The sequence below is a fragment of the Hypanus sabinus genome, chromosome 6 (genome assembly GCF_030144855.1).
Source record: "Hypanus sabinus isolate sHypSab1 chromosome 6, sHypSab1.hap1, whole genome shotgun sequence".
NCBI classification, from domain to species: domain Eukaryota; kingdom Metazoa; phylum Chordata; class Chondrichthyes; order Myliobatiformes; family Dasyatidae; genus Hypanus; species Hypanus sabinus.
This window is the reverse complement of record NC_082711.1, coordinates 114407621-114431861: the sequence shown is the minus strand read 5'-3', so window position 1 is coordinate 114431861 and position 24241 is coordinate 114407621. Positions and strand designations below refer to the sequence as shown.

The 24241-nt window shown below is 43.3% G+C and overlaps 1 protein-coding gene across 1 annotated transcript in view; it reads right to left on the bottom strand.

The window, feature by feature from the left end:
* The window catches only part of tmem9 (transmembrane protein 9), a 128309-nt gene that overhangs the window by 22618 nt on the left and 81450 nt on the right, over window positions 1–24241 (bottom strand). The gene's annotated exons all lie outside the window — the stretch shown is intronic.

Sequence of the window (24241 nt, the reverse complement as noted above, 5' to 3'; positions counted from 1 at the left end):
GTGATGTATCGAATTGACACAAACTTCTAAGAAAGCAGAGGCACTGTTGTCCCTTCTGTGTGATGGTACTTACGTGTTGGCCTCAAGACAGGTCCTCTGTTATGATAACACCAGGGAATTTAAAGCGACTGACCCTCTCTCCACCTCCAATCCCCAAAAGAGGACTGGCTCTTGGACCTTCAGCTTTTACTCCCTGCAATTGATAATCAGTGATGTATCGAATTGACACAAACTTCTAAGAAAGCAGAGGCACTGTTGTCCCTTCTGTGTGATGGTACTTACGTGTTGGCCTCAAGACAGGTCCTCTGTTATGATAACACCAGGGAATTTAAAGCGACTGACCCTCTCTCCACCTCCAATCCCCAAAAGAGGACTGGCTCTTGGACCTTCAGCTTTTACTCCCTGCAATTGATAATCAGCTCCTTTGTCTTGCTGACATTGAGTGAGAGGTTGTTGTTCTGTCACCAATCAGCCAGATATTCAATCTCCCTCCTATATGCTGATTCATCACCACCTTTGATTCGGCCAACAACAGTGGTGTCATCAGCAAACCTGAACATGGCATTGGAGCTGTGCTAAGCTCACAGTTACTTCAGCAAGAAGCATTGAAGCCTGGTTCCTGGAGTGATGGGTATGGATTTAGGAGCTGACTGCAGGTTTGAAAGAACGTCCAGATAGCAAGCTAGCAAGGACAGAGATGTCAAGAGAATGTTTCTCCAGACAGCATGGGCACAACCCTATTGACACATCAAGTCTAAGCTGACGAGCAAGCACTCATTTACAGTAATCCTTCACATGCCCTGCTGTACTCTGGCTAACTCCCTCCAGACTCTACCACTCCTCTCCATGCCATGGAGAACTTACAGTGGACAATTAACCTACCGACCTGCGTGCTTTTAGCACGTGGGAGAAAATCAGAGCACCTGGGGGGGGGGGGGGGATACAACACAGTACCAAGGTCTGTGACAGCTGCCCCATCAGGTATATCAGCCATGGAAGATTTGCTGCACCCGCTTCTTTCAGCTCTTTATTTGATCACATGTCATAATGATTCTGCTTCTGCGAAGGTGGGGTCCTCAGGATAGAGCTGAGGTGGATCATTCCACCTGGCACTTCCAATTGTTTTTTTTTGTTCAAAAATAAATTTTATTCCTAAAAACTGAACACAAAATATAGAAAACAGGGCTTTGTTTTCTTCACATTCATACTGTTCAGTGTTGTTTTGATACACAGTGAGAATGGATTGGCAACAACATCTCCGCCACGATCACCTCAAGGCTGTGTGTTTCGACCCTGCTTTACCCACTTGATACCTGTAACTGTGAGCTTAGCACAGCTCCAATGCCATGTTCAGGTTTGCTGATGACACCACTGTTGTTGGCCGAATCAAAGGTGGTGATGAATCAGCATATAGGAGGGAGATTGAATATCTGGCTGATTGGTGACAGAACAACAACCTCTCACTCAATGTCAGCAAGACAAAGGAGTTTTATAAACAGGAAGTGTGAGCGGATATTATTTTCCTCAGATTTAATTATTTTTGTACACAATTCCTTTTGAAAACTATGACATAAATATTTCTTAAGAGTATCCCATTCAGACAGTCCACAATGACCTGTTTTGGTTTGGTGGGTCTCTGGGAGATGGCTGCTCAGTATTTCCATGCAATGCCCTCTCAGCAAGGAACATACTTCTTGTAACGTTTCATCTTGTTGAAAATAAACTCAATATTAAATAAAACTACATTCTTTGACTAATTGTAAGCAACACCATAGACAGAAGTGATATGTCAATACACTAGAGAGTTAAGCTTCATTACCTAGTGCCTGTTCCAGATTGGAATCTATTGAATCCAATCAATCATTATTCAGTCATAATAAATTAGCTGGTGCAGCTCAGGAATACAGTTGCTTGTGTTTGTGGTTGGTTCACACACGTTTGATGTTAACTGCCAAAGTAAGCACAGCAGGGCAGATGTAACATGTCCACTTCTGAACAGTTGGGATAATTAAACCACATCAACTCGGCACTTTAGTCTAAAATCTTCGTTAGCAGCACCCAATCTTCTCAGCACAAATGGAATTTTATTCTACCGTGAACTTACAGCTCACAGTGTAACAGAGAATTGGCGTCCAGGTGCACTGCCTCAATCAAAGCACATTGTTCATAATCGTGGAATCATCTTCTCAACTTGCAAACCACTCATTCATAACTTTTGTCTACCTGTGCAGGCTCAAAGGCATGTTTACTATACACGAGTTCTATAGTGCTCTGGAGGCTAGCAGAGCTGCTGCCTCCATCTCCAGTGTTTGACCCTGACCTTTGATGCCACTGAAACCCCCTTTTACTGGGCATCTCTGGAAATGTGGCCCGTTAGCCTCTCGCTAGCAGCCACTGGATTCAGCGGCGAGAAACCCATCTTTCTTAGGCTTTATACGTCTAGGGTGTACACAACTTTGGTCCCACCAGATCCCTGAGGTTGGGATGTCGCGCCCACCCAAACCCTGCTTTGTGTGAATGCTGTATCATTTACTGCCCTCAGCAAGAAATAACAGATTGTACACTGCATACAATTAATAAGCATATTTAAGAACATTAACCTAAGCAACCAATTATTGAAGGGAGGAAAGAGTAAAGCCAAAAAGAGCCTATTATATTTAAACAGTCACATGGGCCTCTTAATCTCAGCTTAAACCCAAACAGGCTGAAAGCAGAACAGACTGCTCTTAAAGAACTGCTAAATGAAATATCTACAGCTTAGCTATAAAAATCTTAACTGGGGTGTTACACCATCTTTGTAGTGTTTGCTTATTGTCCCTACGATGAAGTATATTTCTTAATTTTTCAACCACATCCCAAAGACATGAAGGTCCACATTCAGTTACTGTAAATTGTGCCTAGTGTGTTGAGGTGTGATGGAATATGGTGCCAGGAATGCAGGAATATTAGAATGGGATTGGTATACAGTAGATGTTTGTATTTTTGCTGGGCTGGAGAGACTCTTTCTGTGCTGTAAGACTATATACTTTTAATTCAGGGTTTCTCTGCCAAATTCATGAAGAAAATAACCAGATCCTTTATAAATAAAATTCCAAGAAAACAAAATAGATATCAGCATACTAGTGGGTCTCTGGTCACTTCACAAACAAGAGGAAATCTACAGATGCTGGAAATCTGAGCAACACACACAAAATGCTGGAGGAGCTCAGCAGGCCAGGCAGCATCAATGGAAGAGAGTACGGTCGATGTTTCAGGCCGAGACCTTTCTCCAGAATTTTGTGTGTGTTGCTCTAGCCACCTTAGATGGCTTACTTCAGTAATTTTGGTACAAGTACACTGCACAAGCACTCTGTACACTATGTGGACATACAGGTGGAATAATTTTACATTGATTTCCAAGTGATAAATACAACACGTTTCACCTTTCTTTGGCAACTGAAACTTCAGCGAGCTTTACATTCACTGACAAATAAGGCTAAGAGCATATGACTTGATACGATGTATCTTCAATTCACTGGTATGCTACTGATGTGGAAGTCAAAACTCAACCAGTTTGTACTTTTCTATTATTACTTTGCACATTTGTCTATAGTCAAATTTAATATCCTATTTGTGAGCAATTGCCTACTAATAGATATAACAAATTACTTGATCGATAAAGGCTGGCTCACTGTTAGTATTTATTAATTCATTCATTATGTGCTGTGTTGTATGACATGGGCGATCATGGTCTTTCCATAACCATGATTGTTCCCGGCAATTTTTCTACAGAAATGGTTTGCCATTGAACTTCTTCTGGACAGTGTCTTTACAAGATGGTGACCTCAGCCATTATCAATACTCTTCAGAGATTGTCTGCCTGGTGTCAGTGGTTGCATAACCAGGACGTGTGATCTGCACCGGCTGCTCATACAAGCATCTACCACCTGCTCCCATGGCTTCACATCACCCCGACTGGGGGTCTAAGCAGGTGCTACACCTTGCCCAAGGGTGACCTGTAGGCCAGCAGAGGGAAGGAACACCTCACACCTCCTCTGGTAGAGACCTATGTCCACCCCGTCACACAACTGGCATAGATAGTACATCTACCCCATAAAATATCTTCCTTTTAGACAAATTTGTCACATCTCCTGTTCCCTCCATTCTTTCAGTTCTCCACGCAAGATGAATCCTTGAGGTACAGCTTCACATTTTCCTCTGAGTTTCTCCATTGAAAAATCCATGAAACACGAACAGTTTTTATAGGTAAGCTCACTTTTCTTCAATATTTAAATGCTCATAGTGGCTTTGAGTTTAAACACTTTTGCATTTTACTTTGTGTCTGTTTAGTGTTTTGTTTTAGACTGCAGCTTAATTCCTGAGGCATTCACAACCTCCACAACAAGAGAAAAACTGATAAAAGGACAAGCAAAGATCAAAGAGTCTCTGCAACAAGAAGCACCAACTACAAAGAAAAACTGACCTTGAAGATATTAAAGTCATGCTGTAAGGCTGAGTCAAGTCGCCAATGACAAAGACAAACTGTCAAGACACATTCAGATCTCCACCCAGCACTCAACGGATTAATCACATCTCATGGTAGGAATGCAATTGTATGATGGAAAACAAACATCCCCTCCCCCATCTGACAGCCCGACTTTTCCTCAAGTAAACATAGTCCCAAAAAATAGCAGAGGAAAAACACACAAGTAACTAAACCTCAAAAATACTAAGGGGACACAAACTGTTAAAATACTCGACACTTGTTTATAACATGCTGGAAAAAACATACAGAGCCACAAAATTTCTGCCTTGAGACTCATTCTGCAACATTATCTACTTAATATGCCGCAAGTCTGTCAAACTCCGGCAGTGATGGGAAGAGAAAGCACTTTAATACCAGCAGCCTGCTGTCAACCTCTGTTGGAACATGACTGTAAACTGAGCAAGGGGGAAGGAGGTACTTAGGAAAACAGCGTACCTGTCACAGACCACCCGTGTACTGGACTGCTCCGAGGCAATATTGCACATGGAACCCTGGAAGGACAAGAATGGGTAGGCCATTTGGCCCCTCAAGCCTGCTCTGTCATTCAAGATGACCTGGTTGATCTGCCCTAGGTCTCATTTCCTCTTCTGTGCCAGTTCCTCAGCCTCAATCCTTGATCTTTCAAAAATGTAATAAGTTCTCTTTAAATATCCCCAAATTATATTGGTTCCAGATGCCCAAAGTAGGAAATTTGAAAAGTTCACCAAAGTCAAAGTCAATTTATTATCAAAGTACTTATATGCTACCTGATCACAAACAAGAGAAAACCTGCAGATGCTGGAAATCTGAGCCCCACACACAAAATGTTGGAGGAACTCAGCAGGCCCAGCAGCATCTATGGAAAGGAGTACAGTCGATGTTTCCAGCCGAGTACTGTTCCCTAGATGCTGTGTCTGACCCACTGAGTTCCTCCAGCATTCTCTGTGTGTTATATGTTACCTGAGATGCGTTTCCTTGCAGGCATTTCCAAAATAAATACAATAGAATTAACGAAAAACTATACATAAATAAAGACTGATGAACAACCAATGTGCAAAAGAAGACAAATTGTGCAAATAAAACATAAATAATATTCAGAATATAAATTGCAAAGAACTTGAAATTGAATACACAAGCTGTGAAATGAGTTCACGGCTGTGGTGAGTGAAGTTATCTACACTGGTTCAGAAACCTGATAGTTATAAGGCAATAACTGTTCCTAAACCTGGCTGTGTGAGACTCAAGGCTCCTCCTCCTCATGCCTGATAGTAACAGTGAAAAGAAAGCACGGTCTGGATGGTGGAGGTCCTTGGTGATGGATGTTGCATGTAGCAATAGCACGCTATTCAAATGTGCTCAATTGTGGGGGAAGGGTTTTGCCTGTGATGGACTGGACTATGTCCAGCACTTCCTGTAGTCATGCCATTCCTGCTCAATGATGCAACCAGTTAGGATACTCTCCACTACTGGTCGCCAATCCATTGATCGCAATTGACTGGTCGATCTTTGAGACTTTCCCAGTAGATCCCAAAAAAAAAATAAAAACAAAAACACAAACACTGTTGAGAGATTGTTTCTGGGTTGCGGGGTTTTAGTTCCATTCTTTCTGCCCAGTGCGCATGCGTTTAGCTCCCCCGCCACGCACTGGTCCCCAACCACCGGGCTGTGAGGAAACGATGAGTCAGCTGCACCTTTCCTCATTCCCTATCGCGCTCTCTGTTGAACTTAAACCCACGCGAGGTCATTACCCACGCACGTCAGGGACCACTGGTTGGCCTCGGGTAACCGGCCACCTCACGCGGCTGGTGGGAAGTGTCATTGGTACTGGCCTGGAGCGTGGACAGATGGGTGCCGCCTCTAAACCTGTTCAGCACACAGGGGGAAACCCGGTGATAAAATATTCACAGACGACCTAATACAAGCTCAGGGTTTTGTAAGTAGCAGAGCAGCTACCGCACCGCGATCTACTGAAATAAACTTTTCTCGGCCGATAGATCCTACAAGAGGGGTGGACGTGGCCTGTCGCTCTCTCTCCGGACTGTGATCGCCGTGGCCCTGGTACGGGAACAGACGCACCTGGACAAGGTGTCTGGCAGTTGTCTAATGAGGCAATGAAGCCCTCAAACCTGCTTCAGTACCTTGTGTCCAAGGACCCTGCACTTAGAGACAAACCCGCTGAGTTTTTTTCCTGTGTTAAAAAAGTGAGCAAGCGGGACAGCAGGTAAGTGCTGACAGCCACGTAAACTAAATTGCAGAATAGACTGGACATAAGGAACCTGCTTTGAGTATCGTTGCATTCCCGTCATGTTTAACACCCCTCCCCCGACCCGTCGGCCGGTCCGCAAGAATATTGTCAATTTAAACCGGTCCGCGGTGCTAAAAAAGGATGGTGACCCCTGGTATTTATACATTATTTCTGCTTCCGGGTTGTGGGGTTTTACTTTCGGTCTTTTCTGAATGTAACTAATCGATTTGGAGTTGATCTTGCCTTTCACTAAGGCCGAAGTAGGGGATCTCGGGCTTCAAATGGTTGGTGACCACTACACTCCACTATGCATCCATAGAAGTTTAGCAAATCTTTAGGTAACATGCCAAATCTACACAAAGTTTTAAGCAAGTAGAGACACTGTCACCAAGAAACTTAAGTACGCCATTGTAGCTCTGCTTAGTTTGTGGAGATGTTGTAGTCAATCAGGACTGACTGGGGTCAACAAGTGAGGAAAACGAGGATCCAGTTCGATAGGTAGGCATCGAAGTCCAGTTCTTGGAGCTTAGTACTGAGTTCTCAGGGGATAATAGCATCCAATGCACTGTCCTCTACATCAATTTGAAATTGTCATAAACTGCTTCAATGCTGGATTTGGTCTCCCTCAGGCTTTTCCCCTCCACCTCCTCTAGTTCCCTGGTATTTTCCCCACCACTGAATGCCCAACCTGCCATTTCAACTAGCCCCCCACACCCCCACCAAACAATCCATCTATTGGATAATAGAGATCCCAAGATCCTCATTACATTTGCTGCTATGACTGCACGCACTGGGGGTGAAGCTGGAGGATTGTGATACACCTTGTCCATTTTGAACTTACAGCACAATGGCACTATGTTGTGGTGAACTAATTAAGCTACTGACACATGATTAAACTAAGCCCTTCTGCTTACACATGGTGCATATCCCTCCCTTTCTCTGCATATTCAAGTGCCTATCTAACAGCTTTTTAAATGCCTCTAGTAAATCCACCACCGTCCCTGGCAGTGCATTGCAGCCATCCACCACTCTCTGTGTAAGAGAAACTTGCCCTGCCCATCTCCTTTGAACTTCTCTCCTCTCACGTCAAATGCACATCTTTTAGTGTGAGACAGTTTGACCCTGTGGAAAACAGATACCAGCTGTCTATTAACGTCTCTGGTAATTTTATATACCGTATTCACATGGAGAAAACAAACCTAGTTTTGCAAGCTCTCCTCATAGTACACGTCCTCTAGTCCGGACAGCAATGTAACTCAAGGACGTGTACTATGAGGAGAGCTTGCAAAACTAATCGGTCCTATAATGGGGCAACCGGAATTAGGTGGCACGCTCACGATGCTACCTAGGTAGAATTTCATAAAGCTGCAACGTAACCTCCTATCCCTCAATCGCAATGACTCGACTACTAAAGGCAAGCAGCCACACACCTTCTTTACCACCCTATTACCTTGCATGGCACTCTCAGGGAACTTTGGACCTAGATCCCTTTCTACCTCAATGCTGTCATTAACTGTGTACTTTCCCTTTACATTTGACCTCTCAAAGTGCAGCACCTCAAACTCATCTGGATCAGTCTCCACCTGCCCTATATCTACACAACATTGGCAGGGATTTGAAAGTTAAAATACAAATGTATAATCACCTTTGACACTACAGTGTCAGGTTTAAACCTCAGCCTTGGGTCAGGTTGAGCCAGACAGCTGTTTATCAGCGTGCCGAGGCTTAGTAGCATGGAACAGGGTGGGGCAGTCGGCCTGCAAATGATGGTGCTGGTAGTATAGCAAGTGGGTACTATTTCTCAATGTTGAGGTAGACTATCTGATTCAGGCCAAGAGGATGGACTATGTGTGCATGTCAGTTCAGTCTGCGTTATGTACTGCACAGGACTGAAAGAAGCTGCAGAAGGTTGTAAATCTAGTCAGCTTCATCTTGGGCGCTCGTCTACAAGGTACCCAGGACATCTTTAGGCAGCGGTGTCTCAGAAAGGCAGTGTCCTTATTAAGGGCCTCCAGCACCCAGGACATGCCCCTTTCTCACTGTTACCATCAGGTAGGAGGTACAGAAGCCTGAAGGCACATACTCAGCGATTCAGAAACAGCTTCTTCCCATCTGCCATCCGATTCCTGAATGGACATTGAAGCTTTGGACATTACCTCATTTTTTAAATAAATATACAGTATTTCTGCTTTTGCACATTATTAAAATCTATTTAATATATGTAATTGATTTACTTATTCATTATTATGTTTTATTTTATTTATTATTATTTTTTCCTCTCTCTCTGATAGATTATGTATTGCATTGAACTGCTGCTGCTACGTTAACAAATTTCAAGTCACATGCCGGTGATAGTAAACCTGATTCTGAACAAAGTTCTTAGTTTTATACTTGAGAAGATTGCCAGCGCAAAGACTAACCTCAAATTTCAAAGTACATTTATTAACAAAGTATGCAGTATACTATATACAACATTGATAGTATTCATTCTATTTTATTGAGATACAATGTGGAACAGGCCCTGCTGGCCTTTCGAGCCGTGCTGCCCAGCAACCCCTGTTTTAACCCCAGCCTAATCACAGGACAATTTCCAATGACCAATTAACTTATCAACAGGTAGGTGTTTGGACTGGGAGAGGAAACCGGAGCCGGAAGTACATCTCCTTTAAAAATGTGCATTTTTATTATCTCAGCATTGGGGTTTTAAACTGTAAGATGTCTGTTTTAAATGTAACATCTAGTTCATTATTTCCAGTCATGTGTAATTTGCTCAATTGTGACATCTGTCAGTCATTTTCCTTATGTCTTCTGAATGTTTCCTCTGAAAAGCTGGTTCACATTCAACTTGGAGGTGAGCACATATCAGCGTGGGTCTCACCCGAAGCAGAATTGCCCATCCACCTGCAGAGTTCATTCTTACAACTGATGACCGAGTTTTACCAGCAGACGTGAGGAGGACTCTGCAGAGTCAACCCCCCATGAGGGGCCAGGCCAGACAACATCCCAGGCCGAGCACTCGGGTAGTGCGCACACCAGCTCACCTACCTCTTCATGGGCATCTTCAACACTTCACTCATCCAGGCTGTTGTCACCACAGGCTTCAAATCAGCCACCATCATCCCTGCACCGAAGAACTCGACACCTACACAACTAAATGACGACTGCCCGGTGGCCCTGACACCAAACATCCTGAAGTGCTTTAAACTGCTGGTAATCGTACACATCGAAAACTCCATTCCTGCCACCCTGGACACTCACCAAGATGCTCACTGACAGAACTGCTCCACCACAGAGGCCATAGCACCGGTCGTGCACCTGGCCCTGACAGAACTGCTCCACCACAGAGGCCATAGCACCGGTCGTGCACCTGGCCCTGACAGAACTGCTCCACCACAGAGGCCATAGCACCGGTCGTGCACCTGGCCCAGACAGAACTGCTCTAAGACAGAGGCCATAGCACCGGTCGTGCACCTGGCCCTGACAGAACTGCTCTAAGACAGAGGCCATAGCACCGGTCATGCACCTGGCCCTGACAGAACTGCTCCACCACAGAGGCCATAGCACCGGTCGTGCACCTGGCCCAGACAGAACTGCTCCACCACAGAGGCCATAGCACCGGTCGTGCACCTGGCCCAGACAGAACTGCTCTAAGACAGAGGCCATAGCACCGGTCGTGCACCTGTGAGTGCCCATCACTCACAACCTCTCATGGTCCTGGAACATAACTACACAATCAGAAAATCTCACCAATGCCTCTAGTTTGTGAGGAGGCTGAAGAGAGCTGAACTATGCGCATCCAAACTCACGATCTTCTAGATGCGCAGTAGAGAACATCTTAACGAGCTGCAGCACTGCATGGTACATAAACTGCATTCCAGCTAGTATACCCCATGGATGTAGTTGAATACTAGCTGGGTGCCAACCAAACAATACATCTGCATTTTAAACAGAGTAAAGGTATTTAGTAAAGATGCAAAATACTGCGTAAATACCGTATTATCTATTTTCTTTATTTATTCCTAAGTAGTGGGTGTTACCAGCAAACCTTGTATCTATAACCTGTTAACATTTACATCCCTAAACCGATAAAGCGAAGTTGTTTTCTTTAACTTTCTTAGTTCTTGTAGAAGCAGCTCCTCTGTCAGTGCTGCTAGACAGATTTCCAAGATTCTGAAAGAGATGCACGTGCTTGAGCATCCTGAGGCTTGTTGGAGTTCACTTCAGTCCTGAATTATTCAGTGCTGGTAGCGGAGAGCTTGCAGGTTCAGGTCAGGATGTGGAATACCACTTTCCAACCTGTGCTGGTAACCACAGCATCTGCGTGGCTGGTCTAGTCAAGTTTCCAGTCAAAGCCCCATGTGTTGACAGACAACTCAGCAATGATAAAGAAAGCTTATATTTCTCTCTCCGTTGGGCAGCTGCCTGCTCAGAGCTACATGACCCAGTTTTGATTCGGAGCTCCAGTGTTGGCTGTGTAGAGTTTGCACCTTGCCCCTGTGAGCATGTGGATCTCTTCCAGTTGCTCCAGTTTCCTCTTAGAGTACTGTACAGAAGTCTGAGACACATGTATATAGCTAGGGTGTCTATGACTTTTGCACAGAACCACACTTGTCAATGCAGAGCTGGGAGCGAGTTTGTAAATCTGGTGGGAGCAAAGGATGTTGGGAACAGTGAGGATGGAGTATCGCGGGAGAGGTGTGGGACAGGAGTTGGGGGCTGGCACAGAGCAGACACACCAAGCCCTGAGGCACCAGACAAGGTCATCAGATTGCGGACAATGGGTCTACTGATCATTACAGAATGTTTCTCGGGTTCGTCCTGCTCCCTCCCCTTTTCCCAAACATGATTCTCCTCATCCTGTTCCTGTTCCCACTCTCAGTCCACAACAGAAACCCATATTAGAATCACATTTATCATCACTTACATATGTGACGAATTGTGTTTCTTCTTGCAGCAGTACAGTGCAATACATAAAATTACCACAGTATTGTGCAAGTCATAAGCACCTCAGCTATATGTATATGCAAAAGACTTTTGCACAGGACTGTTCATCCCAGGATGAGCTGGTAGGCTAATTGGCCACTCTAAACTACCATATTTGTGGGATGGGTGGGAGGAGAATCTGGGATGTGATAATGAGCATTAAAATGGGAAATAATTGAAGGAACAACACACACAAAATGCTGGTGGAACACAGCAGGCCAGCGTCAAGTCAGGACGAAGGGTCTTGGCCCGAAACGTCGACAGTGCTTCTCCTTACAGATGCTGCCTGGCCTGCTGTGTTCCACCAGCATTTTGTGTGTGTTGTTTGAATTTCCAGCCTCTGCAGATTTCCTCCTGTTTGCTCTTTAAATAATTGAGGGAATGGGATTGATGGGAATGATTTTAAAGCCAGGCTGAATAGCTTCCTCCTAAATCATAAATAAAATAAGCAACAGTTATTGTCGTACACTTACACAGTGCAACTAGTCCTTGTAACTTCCATGGCCTGACCTTGCTTTAAGTCAGGCCAAGTCAAGCCAGTAGAGGCTGAAAACAGAGCAACACACACACAATACTGGAGGAACAGCAGGCCAGGCAGCATCTATTGAGAAGAGTAAACAGTCGACATTTCGGGCCGAGACCCTTCACCAGGGCAGGGGAGAAAGACGAGGTTAGAGCAAGAGTGTGTGGAGGGGAGGAAGAAGTACAAGAGGGTAGGTGATAGGTGACACCGGGAAGGGGAGGGGCGAAGAGCTGGGAAGTTAATAGGTGAAAGAGGTAAGGGGCTGGAGAAGGGGGGATCTGATAGGTGAGGCTAGGAAACCATGGAAGAAAGTGAAGAGGTGGGGAACCAGAGGGAGCTGATGGGCAGGAAAGGAGGTTAGGTGAGAGAGGGAAATGGAATGGGGGGTTCCTCCAGCCCTTTATCTCTTTCACCAACTTCCCAGTTCTTTACTTCAACCCCCTCCCCTTCCGGTTTCACCTATCACCCTCACCTTCCTCCCCTCCCCCCACCTTCTTGCTCTGACTTCCCATTTTGTTTTCTCATTCCTGATGAAGGGTCTCGGCTCAAAATGTCGACTGTTTACTCTTTTCCATAGATGCTGCCTGGCCTGCTGAGCTCCTCCAGCATTTTGTGTGTGTTGCCAAGACGTAAAGTTTATTGTCATTTAACTATATACACGTATAATGTTGAGACTTTATGAAGCACTGACGAGGCCTCACTTGGAATATTGTGAGCAGTTTTGGGTCTCTTATCTTAGAAAGGATGTGCTGAAACTGGAGAGGATTCAAAGGAGGTTCACGAAAATGATTCCAGCATTGAATGGCCTGTCATGTGAAGAGTGTTTGATGGCTCTGGGCCTGTATTCACTGGAATTCAGAAACCTATTGAATGGTGAATGGCCTTGATAGAGTGGATATAGAGAGGATGTTTCCTATGGTGGGAGAGTCTACGACCAGAGGACACAGCCTCAGAATAGAGGGCCTCCTTTTAGAATGGAGATACAGGATGAATTTCTTTAGCTACGGAGTGGTGAATCTGTGGAATTATTTGCCATTGGCAGCTGTGGAAGACAAGTTTTATGTATATTTAAGGCAGAGGTTGTTGCATATTCTTGATTGGTCAGGGCATGAATGGATATGGAGTAAAGGCAGGAGATTGGGATTGAGAGGAAAATTGGATCAGCCAAGATGAAATGGCAAATCAGACTCCTAGGGCCATGGTATTATTATGGAGAAAAGGTCTTTGTTGAACAGAGATTTTCAGGACTGTGTTGATCGGCTTCCAACAACAGTGCCACACGACACCAGCCTGTGCAGGAGTTCCCTCCTGTTAACTAATTTTACCAGGGTTTCATCACGCTGTACTTGATCAATTGCTTCTTTGATGCCAGTGGTATTCAATCACACATTAACTCTGGATTTCAGCTTTTTTCCCCCCACAATTTTGAATGTATAAAATCAGGATTCAAATAGTTCTGGCAAGGGGATCTAGATGAGCAAATTATTGCAAGGAAGTGCTACGCAATGTCTTCACTCAAATGAATGCCAGTATACTGACATCATGAAATTGGCAGTTTAGGATTTATTGGGCTTCTTCTGGACAATGCACAGTGACGTAATTTCATACTTTGTACAGCGTTTGCGGGTGATGTAGCAGAACAACATTGATTCAAATGTGGCTATATCTACAGCATTAGACCCATGGCTTTATCATGCCTGTAGCCTTTGCTATAACTAGTACATTCAACAACTTCTTGTTATCAAGTTAAATGAACTGAATTGGCTGAAGATTTTGTGTCTTGGGAAATGGCCTAAAATGATCAACCTTCTGGCACCATTGAGAACACTGAGAATGCCCCAGTCTTATCCTGTTGATTTGCAGTTCAGAATCCTTCATAAGCTGTGATCCTTCACCCAAGTGAGATCCTTTGACTCAGAGGCTGTGATGTCCACTGCTGAAGTTTTTTCTCTACCTCCCTAGACTTCAATAGGTTGATTACATTCTCTTCCTCCCACTTCCTGTATTATTCTTACGTTATCAGCAAGTAGTGCACAAAGGCCAGTTTTCATTGTAAGTGGGAGAGTTTCACTACTGTGTAGCTAGAGATACTCAGCTGATCAGGCAGCAACTATGGAGTGTGAGTTTCAATTAATGTTTTAGGCTGATGACCTTTCTCTACAAACGCTGAGTACCTCCGACCTGTTCAATCATTGATTTAGATTTCTAGCATCTGTAGCTGTTTGCAACACACACAAAGTTCTGGAAGAACTCAGCAGGTCAGGCAGCACCTGTGAAAATGAATAAACAGTCAACTTTTCAGGCTGAGACTCTGCTTCGGGACCGGAGAAGATTTAGTTACTCATCAAAAGATAATGTGGGAGCAGGAAAACTGGGCACTCCCTCTAAGCCAGAGAGCACTGGAAGATTTTGGAGAAGGAATTGGAATTTTTTTTACATGAACCGAGATACATACTGAGGGCATTGAATTAGAACAAGGAGGAACAATAACAGCGCAGATTAAAGTGTAACAAGTACAGGGAAACTGCAGTGGAAATAAACAAAAAGGTGAAGGATCTTAGGTCAAGAGTCCAATTTTTCTCACTAGGGAACTATTTAATAGTCTTATATCAGAGGGGTAGTCGTAAGTGCATTGCATCTACTGGGAGAAGAGAGAACTGGCTTTATAGTGCATATCTCCCACCAGCTGATCAGGCCAGCTATGGAGTTCTTTATAATCAGACAGATCCGTCACAGTTTAGTCTAAATTGCTCTGGAACATTCACTTCAAAAAACATTTGTGTACTATCAATAGTGTACAGTTACAGATTTCAAATGCTATCCAAAGCCAGCTTAGCCATAGGAACTATATGTTTTGACAGCCTGATGGTTTCTGATCATCTTTAAACACAGAGCTATAAAGGTTTTTGTTGCTGGTAACGATATCCTGATGTGTCTGACCAGGCATTGCTCACCGACAGCCGACTGGCCTCACATTGTCATTTCTTACCCCATAATAAGCACACACTATTTTTCATTTCCTCTGAATATCATTGGACCACCTACATTGGCTCTCATCAGCCCTCACACAGACTGGCAGGAATTATTTCACTCAACCTAGTGTTAGAAACATCACTACAATGTAACAAAGTAGGAAATAACTGCAATAAATCTATTATAACAGGAGTGGCAGGAAGTGCAGTAAGCTTTTTAGAGTTGTTTGATCTTAAGTATACGTTTTTTTATTTTTAGATTACACAGGGAGTTAACTTGAAGGGATCATTTTAAAAGCTCAAAGCTTAATCATCAATAAAACTCTCAAAGTAAAATTAAAAGACCATCCCATAAGCACAGGTGAGTTTTTGGGAAAATAAGCAAATATTACTCAGTGGCTGAAAACTAACCCCCCGACCCCCCAACCCCTGCAAATTAAGAAAAATCCCTGAACTTTGTTCTGCAGGCTATCAGTTGATTAAAATATCTTACCATACTTTGTCTGATCATTTATGCTTTGTAAGTAAGGATGGAGGCAGAAATCCTGTCCCTCCAAAAAATTAAAAAACTATTAAGCAGATATTGATCAAACTATCTATGCACAGTATTGGTAGATAGATGAATGCTGGCTGGGCCATGGAAATACTCAAATCTCATGGTGGTTTTCTCAAAACTGCCACAGATCCACTGTGATGGTTATGTCCTTTAGGACAGGGCTTCCCAAGCAGGTGTCCTTGGACCCCCTTGGTTAATAATGATAGGGAGTTCATGGCATAAAAATGGCTGGAACCCCTGCCTGAGGGTGTGGCTGCTAGGACAGTGGTCACTACTAGTGACTGGACTTGGAGTGTCCCAGCACAGAGCATGTACTGTGCTTTGCTGCTTCCAAGGTTTCTGCCAAACGCTGCTCAAACCTTGGAGCATAGTTTCATCAGTTCAGGGGGGTTTCCACTTCATGGGATCTGGAACCGGTGGTGGGATAGAGTAGAGCTGGAACAGCAGCTACTTGACTAACCTGTGGGACCGTGGCTCCACTGTAGTCACCAGTTCCCAGGGGTCTATGAGGAGGAATTTAACGACTGACTGGGCTGGAAACGGCTATGTCGTCTCTGAATTCTGTGCAGAGGTCGACAGAGAGTTAATGCTCCAGTTTTATTCTTTTCTGTTTTAAAATGCCAATAGTGACGTTCAAAGTTTAAAATTCAATGAAAATTTACTATCAAAGTACATATGTATCAGCACACACAACCCTGAGATTCGTTTTCTTGCAGGCATACTCAATAAATTCACAATAGAATAATAATCATACTAGAGTCAATGAAAGACTTCCATCAACTTGGGTATTTAACCAGGGTACAAAAGAAAATACACTGTGCAATTACAAAAAGAATGGTACAACAATAATAAATAAATAAGCAATAAATATTGAGCACCTGAGATGAAGTGAGTCCAGAGGTTGCGGGAACAGTTCAGCAGCGGGGCAGGAGAAGCTGAGTTAAGTAGTTCAAGATCCTGGTGACTGAGGGGTAGTAACTCATGAACACTATCACATTATTCTCATTTTTGCATTATTTATTATGTAATTCATGATAATTTTTATGTCTTGGCACAGTACTGCTGCCTCAGAACACTAAATTTCATATCGCAAGTCAGTGACAATAAGCATAATTCCGAATTGCTATAAGCAATACCCCTCCAACTGCTTCCCCGGCCAACTAAGCACTGACCATGAACTGTTGGATTCTGCAAAGCCTATGTAACCATCGGCTTGCTAACGTTCAGCACACATAAATATCAGTTCTAATGTGCATCTGTTGCCACAAGTGGAATAACAGCTGCTGAGGGAAAGTGTTCCCTTTGGCCATAAAACTGAAGTTTCCTTGAACATCTGCTAATAAGCTTGTAATTGTAACTTCCACTAGTCCAGCTGATTCACATTGGCTTCTGATGTACTCTACCATCTCCTGAAGCTTGATCCCGACTCACCAGTGCTTCTCCAGGATCTCCTTCTGATCCCAGAATGATACCTTGACCCCTTGGTTGAAAACAGGTCAGGCAAAATCTTCTCAATCCCAGCATTCAATGATTTAGTACCGAAAGTATTTGTTACCAAAAATGACACAGATCTTCACTGCATGTTCTGCATGTTGACGGCCTTCCAAGAGTCTCCACCATTTTTGTTTCCGGTACCTCCATGGCAGGATGGTACAATGTCACAGCAAGTGGTGTGCTGTCTTGTAGTTCTAGCTAATAGGAGAATCAGGGTGTAATTTCTGGGCACATGAGACAGAATATATTACATGGAAATAGGTGGGGCAAAGGGGTAAGTGGGGAAAATGGAATTAATGGGAGTGTTATGAGAATCAGACTTGATCAATGGTAAATGTTATTTTTGTACTCGGTTTAGTTCGTACAAGAATCCTAGAATCATACCTAAATCATGTTAATATGCCAAGAGAATTATATTGGGTTTCCAGCTGTATAAGTGTTTTGGACAAAATGAGTAATAATTATACACATGTGAATTATTCTGTCAAACTGAGAAAGAGAAATGACACAAACTGAATAAAAATTTGAAAATAAAAAAACCACGAGTGCTAGAAATCTGTAAACAAAAATATGCTGGAAACACGAGGTCAGGTGGGATCTGTGGAAAGGAAACAATTACTCTTTGTTGGAACCCTTCGTCAAAGTAACATTTTAAAGCCAATAGTTTTTCACTTTCCATTCTGATTTGAGCTTTGCTCATACTGGACCATCAAAGCAGCAAATTAAATCGATAGGCAGGCTTTAAAGTAATCAGGAAAAAGGCAGAAAGCTGGCACCAAACACAAAGGGAAAAATTAGTCACAGAGCAAGAGAAAAGGTAAAATTCAGGAAGGTTTGCCAGCTACCGGTCATGGAGAATTTATCCTGATTGTTTGAAAATAAACAAATTAATGCCTGTCACAAGTAGACTTGCAAAAAGCATTCTTAAAAATAGCACGTAAAGAGTCCTTCAGCTGCAGTGTCTTGAAAAATTATTCAGCCCCTAACCCTTTGTTCGTATAAATGAGAATTACAACCAGGGGATTTGATGAATTTAACTGAAATTTTTTTATTTGCTTCTTTATTTTCCACAGTAGAGCCCAAAAAAACCAAGGGAAATTGTAAAGCATGAAAAACTAAAAATTCAAAACCTGATATGTCAGTGGTTCTTAAGTATTCATCCCCCTTTGCTCAGTACTTAGCAGAACCATCTTTCATGGCTATTACAGCCTGTAGTCTTTTTGGATAAGACTCTATTATCTTCGCACAATGTGATGGAGCAAGATTTGCCCATTCCTCCTTGCAAAATTGCTCAAAACTGTGCCAGGTTAGTTGGGGAGCAGTGGTGGTCAGCAATTGTGAGGTCTTGCCAGAGACGTTTGATTGGGCCACTCAAGGACATCAATTTTATTCATTTGTAGCCATGTTTGCTCGGGCAGAGTGCTTCGGGCCGTTGTCCTGCTGAAAGACTAACTTCCTCTCCAGTTTAAGTTTTTTGGCAGACTCTAGCAGGTTTTATCCAGGATCCAAATTTAAATCGAAGCAAGAGGCAGAAAGGGAAGAGGTAAAAGAAGCTTGGAGAGAAGTAGTTTTTAAAAAAAACTGATCGGGGAAAAGAGGCCAGACTGCGCAGGCGTGTGACGTAATGCGCCAAAGGTTTGTAAGAAAGACTGCCATATACAGCGGCCATCATCGTAGCGACCATCATCGGAGTGGACTGAGGCAGAGTGGGACGGCTTTGGCTCAACAGACCAGCGAAAACAGGCAGAGGCGAAGTTGAACGGGGCACGACTGCGCAAGTGCGTGAAAGTTGGCCTGTGGGATCAGCGGGGGAATTTAAAAGTGAGCAGAGGCTGAGTACAAGCTTCACTCCAGGTGAGGTAAGGCCGGGTAAGCTCCTTTAATTAATCTAATTAGCTTAGGAGTAGGTAATGGAGGCAGCAGTTAAGGTAATTGAGTGCTCCGTTTGCAGTATGTGGGAAGCCAGGGTGAACACAGCTGTCCCTGATGACTACACCTGCAAAAGGTGCATCCAGCTGCAGCTCCTGACAAACCACGTTAGGGAACGGGAGCTGGAGCTGGATGAACTTTGGATTATTTGGGAGGCAGAGGCAGAAATAAACAGAAGTTTCAGGGAGATGGTCACCCCTAGGAGTCAGGAGACAGGTAGTTGGGTGACTGTCAGGAGAGGGAAGGGGAATATATGGGAAGAGCAGAGCACCCCTGTGGCTGTTCCCATGAACAATAAGTATACTGTTTTGGATACTGTTGGTGGGGATGACCTACCAGGGACAAGTTGCAGTGGTTGCGTCTCTGGCACCGAGACTGGACCCTCAGCTCAGAAGGGAAGGAGGGAAAAGAGGAGAGCAGTAGTGATAGGGGATTCGATAGTTAGGGGGACAGATAGGAGGTTCTGTGGAAGTGATCGAGAATCCCGGATGGTCTGTTGCCTCCTTGGTGCCAGGGTCCGCGATATCTCGAATCCAGTTCTCAGTATTCTCAAGAGGGAGGGTGAGCAGCCGGATATCGCGGTCCATGTAGGGAGCAATGACGTGGGTAGGAAGAGTGAGGAGGTGCTGAAAGGTGAGTTTAGGGAGCTAGGTACCAAGTTAAAGGACAGGACCTCCAGGATAGCAATCTCAGGATTGCTACCAGTGTCACGAGCAGGTGGGTTTAGAAATAGTAAGATAGTGCAGATCAACACGTGGCTGAAGACATGGTGCAAGAGGGAGGGCTTCAGATTTATAGATAATTGGGCAGTTTTCCAGGGAAGGTGGGACCCCGGTGGGGTGGTTTACATCTGAACTGGAGGGGGACAAGTATTCTTGCAGGTAGGTTTGCTAGAGAGGCTCCAGAGTATAGGAACAGATGTATGGGAAAAGGAAGAAAAAGACAGTAAAGTTCTTTGTATTGTTAGAGATAAACAGACAGGAAGAGGTGGAATTTCTTAAATGCATTTATTTTAATGCTAGGAGCATTGTAAGAAAGGTGGATGAGCTTAGAGCATGGATTGATACCTGGAAATATGATGTTGTAGCTATTAGTGAAATATGGTTGCAGGAGAGGTGTGATTGGCAACTAAATATTCCTGGATTTCATTGCTTCAGGTGTGATAGAATTGGAGGGACAAGAGGGGGAGGTGTTGCATTGCTTGTCAGAGAAAATATTACAGCGGTGCTCTGGCAGGATAGATTAGGGGGCTCATCTAGGGATGCTTTTTGGGTGGAATTGAGGAACGGGAAAGGTGTAGTAACACTTATAGGGGTGTATTATAGACCACCTAATGGGGAGCGAGAATTGGAGGAGCAAATTTGCAAGGAGATAGCAGATATTTGGAGTAAGCACAGGGTTGTGATTGCGGGAGATTTTAATTTTCCATACATAGACTGGGAAGTCCATACTGTAAAAGGGATGGATGGTTTGGAGTTTGTAAAATGTGTGCAGGATAGTTTTTTGCAGCAATACATAGAGGTACTGACTAGAGAAAGGGCAGTGTTGGATCTTCTGTTAGGGAATGAGATAGGTCAGGTGACAGAGGTATGTGTTGGGGAGCACTTCGGATCCAGTGATCACAATGCCATTAGTTTCAATATAATTATGGAGAAAGATAGGACTGGACCCAGGGTTGAGATTTTTGATTGGAGAAAGGCTAACTTTGAGGAGATGCAAAAGGATTTAGAAGGAGTGGATTGGGACAGTTTGTTTTATGGGAAGGATGTAATAGAGAAATGGAGGTCATTTAAAGGTGAAATTTTGAAGGTAGAGAATCTTTATGTTCCTGTTAGGTTGAAAGGAAAGGTTAAAAGTTTGAGACAGCCATGGTTTTCAAGGGATATTGGAAACTTGGTTAGGAACAAGAGAGATATCTACAATAAATATAGGCAGCATGGAGTAAATGAGGTACTCGAGGAATATAAATAATGTAAGAAGAATCTTAAGAAAGAAATTAGAAAAGCTAAAAGAAGATACGAGGTTGCTTTGGCAAGTAAGGTGAAAATAAATCCGAAGGGTTTCTACAGTTATATAATAGCAAAAGGATAGTGAGGGATAAAATAGGTCCATTAGAGAATCGGAGTGGACAGCTATGTGTGGAGCTGAAAGAGATGGGGGAGATTTTGAACAATTTCTTTTCTTCGGTATTCACTAAGGAGGAGGATATTGAATTGTAAGGGAAACAAGTAGGGAAGTTATAGAAACTATGACGATTAAAGAGGAGGAAGTACTGGCACTTTTAAGGAATATAAAAGTGGATAAATCTCCGGGTCCTGACAGGATATTCCCTGGGACCTTGAGGGAAGTTAGTGTAGAAATAGCAGGGGCTCTGACAGAAATATTTCAAATGTCATTAGAAACGGGGATGGTGCCAGAGAATTGGTGGATTGTTCATGTGGTTCCATTGTTTAAAATGGGTTCTAAGAGTAAACCTAGCAATTATAGGCCTGTCAGTTTGACGTCAATGGCGGGTAAATTGATGGAAAGTATTCTTAGAAATGGTATATATAATTATCTGGATAGACAGGGTCTGATTAGGAATAGTCAGTATTTTGGTAGGAATAATCCAAATAGGACATACATGGTAAATGGTAGGGCATTGAAGAATGCAGTAGAACAGAGTGATCTAGGAATAATGGTGCATAGTTCCCTGAAGGTGGAATCTCATGTGGATAGGGTGGTGAAGAAAGCTTTTGGTATGTTGGCCTTTATAAATCAGAGCATTGAGTATAGGAGTTGGGATGTAATGTTAAAATTGTACAAGGCATTGGTAAGGCCGAATTTGGAGTATTGTGTACAGTTCTGGTCACCGAATTATAGGAAAGATGTCAACAAAATAGAGAGAGTACAGAGAAGATTTACTAGAATGTTACCTGGGTTTCAGCACCTAAGTTACAGGGAAAGTTTGAACAAGTTAGGTCTTTATTCTGTGGAACATAGAAGGTTGAGGGGGGGCTTGACAGAGGTATTTAAAATTATGAGGGGGATAGATAGAGTTGACGTGGATAGATTTTTTCCATTGAGAGTAGGGGAGATTCAAACAAGAGGACATGAGTTGAGAGTTAAGGGGCAAAATTTTAAGGGTAACACAAGGGGGAATTTCTTTACTCAGAGAGTGCTAGCTGTGTGGAACGAGCTTCCAGTAGAAGTGGTAGAGGCAGATTCAGTATTGTCATTTAAAGTAAAATTGGATAGGTATATGGACAGGGGGGTGAAATAAGAAATGAGGGTTATGGGCTGAGTGCGGGTCAGTGGGACGAGGTGAGAGTAAGCGTTCGGCATGGACTAGAAGGGCCGAGATGGCCTGTTTCCGTGCTGTAGTTGTTATATGGTTATTTCTCCGTATATAGGAACATTCATCTTTCCATCAATTCTGACCAGATTTCCAGTCCCTGCTGCTGACAAGCATCCCCATATCATTTCACAAGGCACAGTGAGTGAAAGCTCTATGAATGTAGAGGCTGTAATTGCTATTGTCAAATGAAATATGACCCAAGTAATGGAAAAGATATAGTGAACATTGATCATTTCACGTTGGAGAGTGAAATGGTGACGATTGATAATATTGATAGTGGATTAGCACTGTGGCATGGTTTGTAGAGCCGCTGCCTCTCAGCTGCAATGATCCAGATTCAATTCTGACCCCAGTATAGCCTGGGTGGAATTTGTATATTACCCCTGTGACCACCTAGGTTTCTTTCAGTTTCCTATCTCGTCTAAAAGATACATGGATTGAGAGACTAATTGGTCGCTGTAAATTGGAGAGTGGTAGAATCGATGGGAACACTGATGAGAACACAAAAAGAATAAAGATAGTTTATGGGTGTTGACTTGAGGTGACCAAGGACCTGTTTCTGTATTCAATGTACCCCTTTTATTAGAAAGGGGTATTGTATTTAATGATACAATAATATTAAATGGTGGCATATTGAATGATAATTGCTATATTCACCCAGGACATGCCCTGTTCCCATTGCTACCATCAGGGTGGAGGTATGGGAGCCTGAAGGCACACTACACACTCAACGATTCAGCAACAGCTTCTTTCCCACTGACATCTGATTTCTGAATGGACATTGAACCCATGAACATTACCTCACCACATTTTAAAAATTTTTTGCACTACTTATTTAACTATTTAATATACGTGCATTGCTTACATGTTGGCGCATGGTCAAGTTGTTAAGGCGTTGGTCTAGTGATCTGAAGGTTGTAGTTTGAGCCTTGGCTGAGGCTGTGTGTGTGTGTGTGTGTGTGTGTGTGTGTGTGTGTGTGTGTGTGTGTGTGTGTGTGTGTGTGTGTGTGTGTGTGTGTGTGTGTGTGTGTGTGTGTGTGTGTGTGTGTGTGTGTGTGTGTGTGTGTGTGTGTGTATCCTTGAGCAAGGCACTTAACCACACTTTGCTCTGCGATGACACCGGTGCCAAGCTGTATGAGTCCTAATGCCCTTCACTTGGACAACATCGGTGGCGTGGAGAGGGGAGACTTGCAGCTTAGGCAACTACCAGTCTTCCATTAAAAAAAAACCTTGCCCAGGCTTGTGCCCTGGAAACTTTCCAAGGCGCAAATCCATGGTCTATCGGAGGCCTACACATACATATTGCTTACTGTAATTCAGTTTTTTATATGTAATACTCTATTACGTATTGTATTGTACTGCTGCCACAAAGACACCAAATTTCATGACATATGCCACTGATATTAAACTTGATTCCGATTAATAGTTTTGGAAATTGTGATGTAAAATAACAAATGATAATCTGTGTATGATGGTAGTTAATACTAGAGTGAGGAACTGAGTAATGATCCCATCACACAAGATGATGATAAATTGAACAATTACACTTGGAAGTGATCAATACATTGATTTTAAAGTCAGAGTGAAACACTCGAGACTTCTGTTGTATTACATGATTTATAACCCAATGATATCACCAGTTTGTCAAGTCCTTTTCCTAGGTGTTCATGAACAGCTGTGTTTATTGAACCCTCACCT